General features: G+C 43.8%; 1 protein-coding gene across 20 annotated transcripts in view; it reads right to left on the reverse strand.

Annotated features, from left to right (window-relative positions):
• The window catches only part of Foxp1 (forkhead box P1), a 597,405-nt gene that overhangs the window by 337,097 nt on the left and 246,463 nt on the right, over positions 1-13,845 (reverse strand). For 2 of the 20 annotated variants that reach the window (XM_006505312.4, XM_030255059.1), the window contains exon 1: positions 3,909-4,161. The exons of 16 other annotated variants lie outside the window; for them this stretch is intronic. The gene's annotated coding sequence lies outside the window, so the exon portion shown is untranslated. Of the gene's footprint in view, positions 1-3,908; positions 4,209-13,845 lie in introns of those variants that run through there. 2 more of the 20 variants (XM_006505311.4, NM_001197321.1) reach the window with 2 other exon arrangements.

Here is a 13,845-nt window from a genome sequence, read left to right on the forward strand (position 1 = left end):
CAGACAACTGACACTCTACTGTACACAGACTTAAACGGCACAAAATCGGCTACATTTGACTTTCGCTTATGCATCAAGTATCGTTGGTAAGATGTATAATCCATTCCATAAATTTTAATGTACACGTACATCTGACCACTCATTAATTTATTTCTGTTGATTTTACTTTTTAGAAAAGGTATCCATTAGCAAAGTCATCTGAAATGCTATTTTCTGAGTTTTGCTGCCGAGAGATTAATAGTTCAACAGCTGTTTGCCATCATGTGCAATTAAATGAAATGTGTCGATACAGAAGACAGGAAAATAAGGGGTTAGAGCGGAGGCCCGAGCTGCTATCACTGCAAGCGTAGGAGAGTAGAAACAACAACTCTGGAGGAAAATACGCAATTTGCTTTTTCCTAGACCATAAAACTTCCATTTCTAAAACTGTGTACTTTTACTGATCAAATCAATCAGGTATTTATCTGACTACTGACAGTACAAACACACACACACACATACACACATACATTTATACATGCATGTGCATAAGTGTGCACTCACACACACACACACACAAACAGTATAAAAGAAATATTACCCTCCAGCCCTCCTGTCTGGTTTAGGCTGTCACCACACAGATAACATTTTGTTTTCCTCTTTCTCTCTTTTTAAAAACTTTCCTAGTGATTTTATGTGTTAAAAGTAAGCCAGGTATATGGTAAATAGCAATTGGTAACTTTCCTTCCTAGAACTGTCTTTCACAAGTAAAGATCCTGGGAACTAGAATTCCCCGAGCCTTCTTCACGATAGTGTCTGCTATTTACCTGGAGCTACAAGGTGACAACAGAGCCCACTCATGTAACTTGACACCTGTAGGGCTGATTAGAAACCCTGCACCTCAAATGCTTCTTCTTTCTCAGATCGCCCCCTCCCCCTCCCCCTCCCCGCCCCTTCAGAAGTTCGCTGTGGCTGCCTTCCTGCATCCAGGCTGCACTGAGTTTGTCCCCTACTGGATCGGTGAGATTTGCACTGCAACTGCTAACTGTCAGGAGCTCCTGGGAACTGAGGCACTGGTGAGAGAGAGAGAGAGAGAGAGAGAGAGAGAGAGAGAGAGAGAGTGTGTGTGTGTGTGTGTGTGTGTGTGTGTGTGTGTGTGTGTGTGTGGTGTGCGGGTGAGATCCTGCTTCAAGGGGCTGAAAGGAGCAGCTATCTTCTCTTTTTCTCATTCAAATTCGTTTCCCCTTTTCCTTTTGCGGCAACTACAATAAAAGACTATCACCCTGACTCCTGCATTCTCTTTCACAATACGCAGTTACCACAAACTGATGCTGAAAGGTGACCAAGAGCATCTGTCCTAAGCCTCCATCCACCACAGGCTGGTGGAGAAGCCACCGTGTGCCAGTCTTGCCGGGTACACTGGGTAAGCCAAGCCACCCCAGGTCTAGCTTAAGAGGGCAGCTTAACAGGTGCAAGGGACCAGGACCCAACCTGTGCTTTCCTGAAGTGTGAATTGTGGCTCAAGCTACCACACCCCCACATCCTCTTACTGGACAGCACAGACTTCACTTGAGAAAACAGGTCCAAATGGGCCGGATTCCAAGGGAGTACTGCCTCTTTAAGCCATCAATCTTAACACATTTTGGCTTTCCTGTCTTGTTTTCCAGTGATTTCTTAGAAAACAGAAGGCCATCAGCGCACATTTGACTGGTTGGACACAAGGGTCATTTTACTTTCAAGACTTAAGAAAGTCAACTTAGAAATCAACCCCCTGCCCCAGGCTTTGCCCTGTGCGCTCTGGAACCTCAACTACTGAATTGGGTTTAACAAATATTTTTAAAAGGGAAGGCAGAAAGACAAAGAAAAATGGGGTTGGGGGAGGAAAGAAAGGGGCAGGGCTGAGAGGAGTGGGGACAAGGAAAGGAGGAAGGAAGGGCACAGGAAATAAAGTGCTGTGCAGTCCAGGCTTCTGCAGTCAGGGGTGGCCCGAGACACACCCATGGCCGTTGGTTTATAAATGCTGCATTTCCTTTACTGGTCTATCAGAGAAATGACTGACCACACACCACTACTACATCACTGTCCAAACCCTCGGGAGGAACGTGTTTCTGCCCTTTCTCTTCTTCTGGGAAACATCACAGAGTCTAACTTTAGGAATCTGCTCTGTTTAGGCAAAACTCAAAAGCCGACACACAGTGCAACCATGTGGTGCAGTCAACCCATAGGATTGCCCGAGAAATCACACCGGACTGGCATTCCCCCCAGGAAAACTACAGCCATGGGCCTGTCTCAGTTGGAAAACTCATTCCCTTTTACCTTCCACTCAAGTAAAACCCTGGTCACGGTCATGTGAAAATATTTTATAGGTATCCTTTAACAGCCTGCACACGTTGAAAACCAAAAACAATATTTGCTGTTTTGCCTTTGAAGCGCTAACAAAGCCTTTGTTTTAGATCCCCCTTCAGTGTGCAATAAGAGTTAATAATCAAATCCATCCCAACCCCCACAGATGTTAAACAAAAAGATAAAAGAAATGCAAATAGCTATTGTCATGGAAAGTTAAAGTACCTGTCTGTATTTTTACGTGAAAACTATTATCTCTATCAATCAAAATTTAAGAATACAATGGTGCTAATCACAGAAGGTGCTCATGGCGCTGCTTCTTTCCCCTCATAAAAAAAAAAGTATTTTTCCTCTTAAAAAAATGAGTATAAAAGTCATATACTTACAATTAGCTAGAATATTTGTAATTTTATCATTAAAAACCTTCAGCAGCCCCACTGCTAATAAATGCTTCTAAGCCTCTAGACTGATTGGTACCCAAGAAGACCCAAGCCCTCGCATATTTTAATAAGGTTGATGGAATTTTATTTCAATTCTCCCAGTTTCCAACCTGCGGGTGAACAGCACACTCTTCTGTTGGAAGGAGTTACTCAGAAAGGCGACAGTCAAGTGGGAGCAAAAGCATGTTCTTTTAGACCCACTCCCTGCACCCTGCAAGAGCTTTCCACAGGACTGGAACTTTGGAGGGTTCCCCTCGTCTGTTTTGACAACTTTAATGGAAATGATAAACACTCTGCTCTGAAAAGAAAGCAGAAGAGCCCAGAGTAAACCAAGAGCAGCAACTGCTGAGCAGCTTTCTAATTTACTTAAAATTAAAAAAAAAAAAAAAATTTCATTAGCCCCTCAACATGGTGCTTTCTAAAGATAGTCCAAGAAAAAAAAAGAATAGCCAGAGCCCAGGGAGTCAAACAAGCCAAGGTTAGAATTCCTAGAGCAGACACACAAGCCAGGGTACCATTATGCAGAGGGACTAAGCCTGGATAGATGTGCCTTCCACCAGAGAGCCAAAGGGCTGTCTGTCGTTCTCCCCCAAGCAAGATCAGATTTCCCTCCCTCTCCACTGCCTCTCTGAGCATCGTGGCTAACATCTCATGTGTGCTATTAATATCAATGAGGAGATGATCCGATTTCCACAGAAGAAAACCTCTCCGATCCCAGTGCAGACCTTCAGGGAGGACCCTGGCCCCGGATTCACAATACAGTAGCTGAGTTTTGCCTCTTTCCCGCAGTTCAGCCTCGCACACTGTTTGAAGCCTCTTACCAGACAATGGCAGCTCTAGCTGCTGGATAGTTACAAAACAGGATTTGCTAGAACCAAGAATAGTCTAGCTGCGCTCGCCCTCTCTCTTCTTTTTAAATTCCTTCCTGTCCCCAAGAGCCTCACACTACCAGTTTCAAAATCCAGCCTCCGGTTCCTAGCCAGGTCCTAACAGGCACCTGTACTAGTCTATTTCAAAGCAGCCAGCAAGTGTCAACTGCCCAGGAACCGGGACAGCTTTCAGCAAGCACTCAGAAGGGCAGCGAAAGGCCCTCTCAACATTTGCGAAATGAAACAAAAGTATCAGCTTGGCTTGGCACACACTTACCCATTCATGGTGAGGCAGCAGAGCTCTGGGGCAGGAGAGGCAGGTCTCTCACTAGACAGAACAAAGTTCAAGAGTTTGTAAGGGAGGCACTACAGGCAGTGAGAAGCCAGGCCTTCCCTGCCGGCTCTCAGGGTTCCCAGGCTGGCGGCAGTGTGAGGAAGGACTGAAGGTATGTGGGCTAAACACAACAAAGCCACTGCCTTACTCTAGATTAAATATGCAGGAAGAGGCCCCTTTGCATAAACACAAACACTCAGCAAATGAACAACTGGCTCAATCAGGCGCCCGCTGTGCCTTCTCTACCTATCCTCCTCTGACAGAGAGACACTGGCTGTTCCAGGGGACACCACGAAACTGGGAGATCTACCTTTGAATGTGATCTTGCTACAATAACAATTGCAATTAATTATGTTCACTAGCAATTAAGAATTCACTCCAGGGGGATGGCACTGAGGGGCAAACTAATACTTGGATGTCCAGCTACTTCCAAAACAAGCTTGCATGTAGCACTTCCATGGAGTTCTGCTGCAGGCTGTATTTCAATCTCCCATAATCAAGGAGGCTTTTAAAGACGCTCACGGTTTAGACCCAGTCTAAGGTTACATTATACACTCCTCAAGGCAAATTCTGTATATGTTTGCAAAAAAACACATAAATAAGAGGCATATACATGCACATATCACGGCATATAGTCTCACATATGATACTTATGCATATCTAAAAGAGAATACAAATAAACACACATGTACAGAATATCACTTAACTGTATCCTCTAGCTCACTAATCATTTAAGGAAAATAATGGGAGCTTTCCAAAAATACATCCCAAATGCCTGCTTTTCAGATGTCACCAATGCATGACCGCTCATTTAAAAACATTATCCAGATATTAGGAAGGATGCTTTTAAGTGAGTGGCCTCAGCCACTTATCACTTCAATTAAACAATGTAATTACAGTCAACAATTTTCTCCATTTCTGCAGTAAAATATGTCATACCTCAATGTAATTTGTCTGTAGAACCCAGGAATGAAGCAAGAGGGGAAAACATGAAGGCTAGGAATCTTCTTCTGGCTTTGGCTCAGACCAAGGACTCACGGCCTCTCCCCTCCAGGTCCAGCATCTTGTTGCTCTTAGTAACCTAATTATTGCTTTTTTTCTGTTTTGTTTTGTTTTTTTTTTTTTTCAGTTTTCAAATTATAAATTAAATGTAGAATTTTAATTCCACCGTTTAACAAAGAAGGGCCATACAGTTTTTTTTTTTTTTTAAACATTTATTTATGGAGGCATGCCTGCACAGACACTGGAGGTCAGAGAAAAAACCTAAGAACTTGTAAGGTTCGGTTCTTTTGTGGCTGGAGTCGAACTCACGCCATCAAGCTTGGTGGAAGACACCTTTACCCACCGAGACATCTTGCCAGCCACCAATTACTTTTTAATGAATTTTACAGTATTACCCGATTTCAAATGACGCATGAGAAAGACTATGTTAGATTACTCAATTCTAAGCCACACAGAACTGTGGGGGACCAATTCAGTGTCAGAGCACCTATCTATATTCTATTTTGTACTAAAGAGAGGAGAGTATGGAATCCTCCCCACCTCAGAAGGAAGCACTGATCCCAGACAGATGGGGTTGGAATATCATTTGCTGCAAAACTAAAGCTCCACCCTTAAAAGAAATTAAAAGAAAAAAGTATTAAAAGCAAAAGCCTACTTTAATCATAGGCAATGGCAGCTACAGAAAAATAAAATAAAATAAAAATGTCTCCCCGTACCCCAAAGAACAAAGACATGGGTCCTGGAGAAACGACAGACTTCCGCCCTGCTCACTCTTTCCCCTTGAAGTGACCTTCCACAGTCACTCACCCCCACAGTTGATGCAAGTAAGACAGAGAACAAGAATCTAACCCATCTATCACTCTTGACGAAGCCCTGCCCACCCCAGCATTGTTTCTAGCGACTATTTTGGCAGCTCGAGTAGGTCGTTATAGTTGCTGGCTCGTCCACCGTGCACTGAGCAAGCTAATGGAAGAGTGGATAGCGGAATCCAGTATTAATGAGCTGCACTGCGAGAACCTGGATGACACTGAATATATTGTACAGTTATAGGTAGCATCTGATTCCATAGGTATTAGATACTGTACTCTAAATTAATATTTTAACGAGGACAGTGAAATCAAGACGACAACCCAGGTAAGAGATCCCTGCATAGGAGCCCAGCCTGAGCTGATTGCTGGAAGGCTCTCAGACAACAGGAGCCAATGGCACAGACAGGGATTGGGACAGAAATCCGTATGCAAGCTCTGCAGGCTGAGTGACATGTACTGGTGTACAGAGTCAAAGATGTCATCCCCATCCCAGCTCCACTTGCTGTAACCTAGAGAGAATGAAGGGGGAGGGAGGGTGGGGGGCACGGCAGCTAGAGCTCCAGAAAACAAGTGTATAGTTTCAAAGGCTCCAGACACACACAGGCTTTTCATTGTTCAAGCCAATTATCAGCGGGAAATAATAACGGCAGATGGATCTGGAGTCACTGACTTTTCATACGCACTTCTCTGGGCTGAACAGATGAAGAAACGCGAGAGCTATCTCAAAAGGCAAAACATCTCACAGGGAAAGAACTCCACAGTCCAGATGGGGACCTTCTAAGTCTGCCGATTATCCTCTTAATGTGGTAAGATAGACTTACAGCAACATTTCCAGAACCGATCGGATACGATGTCTACAACGGCTTCATTAAGGAAAGGGGTAACCTAGGACTTGGGACTAACAGGGAATTCAATAAGGACAGGACTGTGGGTTTCCCTTTTGACAGTCAGGGACTCTAGGTTCCCACTCAAACTAGAAATCTGTGCGCCCATGAGAGAAGAAACCGTCATCCGTCGATGGAAAGAGAACGAAGGATGTGTAAAGGATGTTAATTATCCAGGACCATTCCACCATGATGGGGACAGGGTGGGGAGTGAAAGTCCACCATGATGGGGACAGGGTGGGGAGTGGAAGTGTGTGTGTGTGTGTGGGGGGGGGTGGGCCTGGAGTTATTTCTTTTTAAAAGCCTTCTGTGATAAAATCTCATCTTTTGTAAGTAATGACAGCATCTTAAACACCCTTTCCCACCTATGACTGCAAAAGATACTCTGCTTTTAGTATAAAACAAATATAAATTTCTATATAGATATAAAGAGATATAAATTTTCTAATCAATGCCAACCACACACTTGGGCAAAACTCATCAACCTGTATTAACCGAATCTCAACTAAGTTGGACACCACCAAGTCTGGTTTGTCACAGAGCCCTGAGGAAACTACAACCTGAGAACACGCAGCAAACTCCGGGGAAAGTCTGCTTCTCCTCAAACAGACCACATCTCCTATCCTTTTCCTTATACACTTCCTTCCATCCATGCATCATCAATCCCGTGTGCACACACGGCAGACCTCTCTCCCATAAAAGATGGTTGAAGTCACCATGTTAAGAAAAAAAGAAAAACTGATCCTGCCACTATTTACCAACACACTTAACGTTAAAAAAAAAATACTGTTATGAGCACACTGTTGACTTCACAAGTTCATAAGTTTAGAAAAAAAAAATTATCCCCCCAGCAAGGCTTTTCCTTCAAAGCTCCCTGACAAAAGTAAATTCGAAGCAGAGCACACAGGCATGAGGAAGAAAATATTGCCAAGGGCGAAATTCTGCAACTGCTTTAAGAAGCAAACAAGAACACAAAAGATGTGTAATGCAGCCATCTGGCTCTCCTCATACTATATCACTGCCTCAACTTTATCCCCGCCCCCTGAGCCCGCCCACACCCATGCCACAAACCAAATGGCTTTACTTATGTTTCCTGCGCAGAAAATTTACACAAGGCAACCAGGAGGCAAAGTTGATTTTATGTATTTTTTATATATATATTCTGAATTCCCCTCGTTGTTACAGTCACTACTAGTAGTGGGACTTCTTGGGAAAACTGCTGAGAACTTCACTGTGATAATGCCATTGTCATGTGAATCTAGGGGTTGAGTTTCAAGAAAGCCACCCTTCAGAAACTTTACTTCTGCCATCTTATGCTTTCTGCTAGAAACCAACCTCAGCTCTAAGCATGTGGGGAAACGTTGCTGAACTTATAATATTCAGAGCCTTTCCTTTTCTAGCACAAAACTGTGGGCTGCTCCCCTCCAATTAGTAATGGACATGACTACCCTAACTCAAATCACCCCTCTCGTTGGGAATTCATATTTGACACAGTTAAGAACATTATGAGCAACTACTATGTAGCCAAGAGCTTGCTAGACAGCGGAGCACCAAAATCCAAGCTTCTCCTGTGTATAGACAAAACCCTGCCTGGTCATTAAACAGAGTACCCTACAGTTTATTTTTTTAAAAAGTTCTCAAACAGGTATGCTGGTACATTATATTTATAGATATTTCTGTTTGTATGGCAGAAAGTATGGACAGGTGAAATTACAGATGTGTTGAGGGGTCCAGATGCTTCCAAAGGTGGAAATTAAGACGTTAGACGAACACTTCTATTTGGATAAAATCAACATAATAAAATGTCTTTCACCACAGGGGTAATAAGAAAGTAAGATAATAAAATAGGCTTCACAGCCCAGCCCTACTCTGCTCCTGGCTTTCCTACCTGGGCAGCTGGAATCAAGAAACTGAGCCAAGGGTAAGAACTGTCAGTAATTAGGTTCTCAACAGAGTCACGTTAGGTTCTGTTCTGGGTGTTTCTACCCACAGAGGGCCCCAGCCTGCATGACACTGGTCATCTGAAGGACACACACAGCGAACCCAGCCGCCGGATGAGGCATATCAACTAACTGTTTAAGCCTGCACCAGTGTCTGGGCCATAGTTGGCAGACACAGCTCATGGCTGCCTACCAGACACAGGCTAGCACAGCTGGAGCCTGGCAAGGAGCTCCAGGGAGCACATCTGGCTCTTAGTGGCGCCCATCTGCAGTGAAATGGATTCGCTTTGGTTTTTAAGTAAAGTATAGTGAACAGAAAGAGCAAGGGAATTCACCTTAACTGTGGATTTGGTTTGGGGATAAAATGTCAGTATACAAACTGCATGAATGTAGGGGTATTATTTGATTTTCTTTTTGTATCCCAGGGGTGAGCCGCAGCTACCAGTGGGATGGGTCCATTGGAAAACAATGTTAGCCAGGTCATGAGCTGCATAAGAGCATCCCTCTACCTCACTCCACCTCCTCTCTGCCTCTCTGCCTACCCACTGACGAACAGCTCAGTGTACACAGAGAACAGAAGTGACTTCAGAGCTAAGTCTCATGAGCCTGTTTACACTCATGAATAAAGCCATGTGCTGCATGGACAGATAGACTCCTAAGTCTCCTTTCCTCAAAATAATGAACTCTAAGTACTGTGTCTTCCCTTTAGTGGTCCTTAAACCGTGAAACTTGGTGGAAATGTACCCCAAATGCCTATGAGCAGCCTGAAAGTATAACCCAGGTACTTGGTCACCAGAGAAATGCCAAATGATGAGGCAACTATTCCTGGCACTTCTGCATCCCGCTTCCTTTTCCATGCTTCTCTTCCTGGTTCCCCTGACACCTGCAGATCTCAGCCCCTGTCTACTCTGAACTCTGGCCCAAAGGTCAGAGTTCACTACCGTCTCCCATGAGAACACTTAGAAATGCAAGCCTAAACCAGGAGTATCAGGCCCGAGCACACTCTCGTTGCTCCTTAACTAGAAAGGCGCTGACATTTTCAAAATGCTAGGTTAGCAAAGACATTAAAGAAATTGCCACCTCGGTGACCATACAGTTTTTCCAAGTGTCCCAGGAATCTGGTCAAAGAGGATATATGCCTGGCACACCCTTCCACATTGGATGCTGTTTGTCCAGTATTAAAGTAGCAGTGCCTATATAAGAATGGCTGAAATAGGCAGGTGAAGGGGGTTGCAAAGAAGCTACTTCAGAGATAGCCCTGCTCTTCCATGTTTGAAACTCAGCCTCTGAGAGTTCCCTTCTACAGTTTCACAACCACCCAGAAAGCTTAAAATAATCATGGGAGAAGAGCACACCGGGCTACATCACCATTGGGGCAGAAAGCAGGTTAAACAATGACTATGACGTATGAAAGCCAGAGAAAACCCCGGACTACAAGAAGCAAAGGCTGGACATGCACAGGGCCAATGTCTGGGCTTCCTAACTCCTCTCTGGACTTCCTGAAGTTAAGCAAATACCTTAGAAAATCATAGTGCCCAGGATAGAGGAAACTGGAATTGTTTAGGCCTTTCCAGCTCTGGTTCACATGCCCAAGTGCTAACCTCAGTTTAGCTGCTTCATTTCCTTGGTATTTGAGGTCTCTATCTCTCAGTGTGCCTGTCAATAAAATGGGCTATAATTACAGTCCACTATATGCTTTTAAGAAATGAATGTATTAACTACAACAAAAGGCCCAGCACTTCAGAAAGTTATCGGTAAAAGATCAGTCACTGATCAAAGTTAATTTAATTTCAAATTGCCTGTTCTTCATTTCCACAGTGGTTAATGACTTCTGGTTGCCGACTGTACTTCAGGCTACGAAGTGGAGCAGCAGTGCTCACACACCAAGGGCTGACAGAAGTCAGAGCTCTCATTTTTACTTCCCAACATTAGCCAAAGAGTCAGAGACCATTATTTGGGTCTCTCCCATCTCAGTGGAGGCAATTCATTAGTGAGAAAGGATCTACGAGGGAAGGCTACAGAGTCTGCTTGTCCCCAAAATGACCCAAAATGACTTAGGGGAACGCTTCAAAGGAGGCAGGAGAGGGATCTGGTCTGGAACCCGAAGGTACTGAAACACATTTTCTTACATATTTCAAGTCTGTGTGCATAGATTCTGTTGCTGATTTAGGATCTTAAACAGTTTGTTTATTTTTTAAATGCCTTTCAGCTCACCTTTAATAACACGTTTCTTTGACTTGGCTGAACTGTGCCTCAGAAGAATTACAAGCAGGAATGTGGCAGGGTAAAAGGTTCAGCGCACTAATCCACACCTGGTCCACGTAAAAAGCAGGGTCGGGGTTGGGGGGAGGCTCATATTTTCCACACAGAAACAAGCCTTTTTATATAAACCAGCCTTTCATTCAACTGCTAAGGCTCTCTGCACACCATTCAGCCTTGTGCCTTACCACAGAATTCTCTCCTAAGTCATACCACGAAGCTTTATCAGTGACAGATATGATGATGATGATGATAATGATGATGATGGTGGTGGTGGTGGTGATGATGATGGTGATGGTGGTAGTGATAATGATGATGATGGTGGTGATGATGATGGTGGTGGTGGTGGTGGTGATGATGATGGTGGTGATGATGGTGGTGATGATGATGGTGGTGATGATGATGGTGGTGGTGGTGGTGGTGGTGGTGATGATGATGGTGATGGTGGTGGTGGTAGTGGTGGTGATGATAGTGATGTTTGTAGTAGTGATGATAGTGTTCCTTGGACGGGCAGGGGCAAGAGAAGAGGCACACAAACCAACCTCAAAATAGGAAAATGAAGATGCACTTAACCAGAAATCCCATCACCAAGTTTTGCTGGTAACAAAGGATAGATAGATAGACAGACAGACAGACAGATAGCTGAAGGCGTGATTTGGGATGAAGTCAGAAAATGCCCTAATTCTTCTGTGACTAAACTTTAGATTTTTTTCCTGCAAAATTATGTCTCAGCCATTTAAATGTAATTAAGCTCAGATGGGGAGGGGTCAGTCGCACAGAGAACAGAAAGCACTGTAGGGTTCAAAGGTGCCCCTGAGGGTGAAGGCAAAGGGCTTCATCTGGCCACAGCCTCTGTGTAGATTATAGGAACGCTAGCGCCAAGAATAGGCTCATGAGTCCCTGGAAATGGCTGAGGAAGTAGGGCATGTAGGAGAGCAGAGCATGGAGGGAGGGGTCTCACGTGTGACAGAGACTATGTCAGGCCTGTGCAAGCAAGGCAACTGTCTTCGGAGATGCTCACTTCCACTCTCCAGGCAGCCAGCATGTGCTCTCACTCTGTTCGCAAGCAAACTCTTCAGAGTCACCACTGTTGTGAGGCAGAGGAGGAGCTCTGACCCACCCCTTCACGAGGAGGCAACAGAGTGGAGCACAAGATCCCACTGGGAGGAAAGAGACTGGGTTCTGCTCTGAGACCCGAGAAGGCCCTCCTCCACCCAGGCTCCTTGTGGGTGACAGAGATGATACTTAGCTGTGTGCAGTTTTGTTCTGAGAAGTCAAGAAGAACTGTGACACTGTAAAGCAATTCTCTGAGCGAGGTCCTGGGCATTGAGAAATATGAACAATGTGTGTACTTACCATTTGCCACGGAAACTCTAACAGCTCAAATGTTCTAATCTGCTTTCAGGAGCGGCTTTAAAAATTAGTATTTCTCAATCATACGTCTTCTATGTGCTCAGTAGCACCTAGCCATTCTAAGTACTGGATGCACAGAGGGGGACAGTCCCCATTATGGCTGCTTCTGTCAACCTCAAGGGACTTCTAGGCCACCATGACTCAAAAGTCACTCACACATTCTGCTGGCTGCCATGACATCATACTGTCACTTGATCAGGTGTGTGGTACCACGTGGTGTGAATGAATAGCCACAGCCACATATTAAATGAGAATTCGCAAAGGCAGATCCCAAAGACAAAGACGTTTCTATATAGAAATATGAACTAAAAGTTTAAGTAAATGGCCCCACTTGAAAAAAAAAGAGTTCTAAAGTACCAATATAAACTATATTTAATAGCAACAAAAAATATTTTCCTTCTGGGGAAAGAATTTGGGCTTCTCAAAGCTACTGCCTTTCACATGACTGATATAGCATAGATGAATTATTTTATTTCTTAAACACAGACATGAATCTCACCCCCAAAATTCTCCTTCATAAGAGTTAGGTTTTTTTTTTTTAATTAATCTTCCTCCAAATATAATACTCAACTAAGAAGTTATTTTGGTATTCCATTGTTATTTTCTTAAGCACCGAATATAACACATCCCAAAGACCATATGTTTCCAAAGAAGAAGAAAAAAATGTAGACCTAATACACAATGAAAAGTCAATCTAAAGCAGCCTTCTGCTCTGACATGAGAGTATTAAAAATGATGTGAGCAAGAACAGCTAAGTTTACATACTTTTCATTCACAACTGCTGCTCCGAAACCACAATACCTTTAAAACGACATTTTAAGGAAACAGCTACAGCGCGGCTTTGGTCCCGGTGAGATGGTGCAAACACTGAATTAAAGGAGCTTTTCTTTTCAAGCAAGTAACCCTGAGAACAGGCACAAGTTAAAAGAAAAAGAGTGACTCACTTTAAAAATAACCTAACGATAAACACCGAGAATCACAATAAGTCTACCTCACGAGATTTTATTTTCTTTCCTTTCCCCTTTAAAAGCACCGAGACTCAGACGCCCAAACACAACTTCAGGGACGGGAGGGAAACGAGTCCTCTCTTCTCGGTTAATATTTTACAGGGTGCTAAAGACTTCTTAGAGAGGATCTCTGGGCTCCTTCCGGTGGCAAGGCACACAAGAGGCCCCTGTCTCAGTAAGAGAGGCAGGCTCTTCCCTTGAATAAATGAAAATAACATACAATTAAATCAGATTCAATTAATAAATTACTTCGGTGGACCTCGAAGGCCAAGTCCTATTTAATTACATAATTTAAAAAATATTTGCACATTGCAATCACCGAAATCGGCTTTGAGGTTTCATCATGCACACTTAACACTTGAGTTAGAGAACAAATTTATTTAATAAATGCAAGCCTAAGTGCTAGAAGGCCGCAGCACTCAAACTGCAAAATCACTTAGCACACCCTCACAGAAAGCAAATAAACTTTGCCAGTATTTAGAGGGAGGCTGCTGTCGAATGTCAGGAGAGGCTGGCTGGCTTTTTGTGTTTTCTCTCTCATGTGCTGCTTGTAAATCTGACCGTCC

This window comes from Mus musculus, chromosome 6, assembly GCF_000001635.26.
Source record: "Mus musculus strain C57BL/6J chromosome 6, GRCm38.p6 C57BL/6J".
In the NCBI taxonomy this organism is placed as follows: domain Eukaryota; kingdom Metazoa; phylum Chordata; class Mammalia; order Rodentia; family Muridae; genus Mus; species Mus musculus.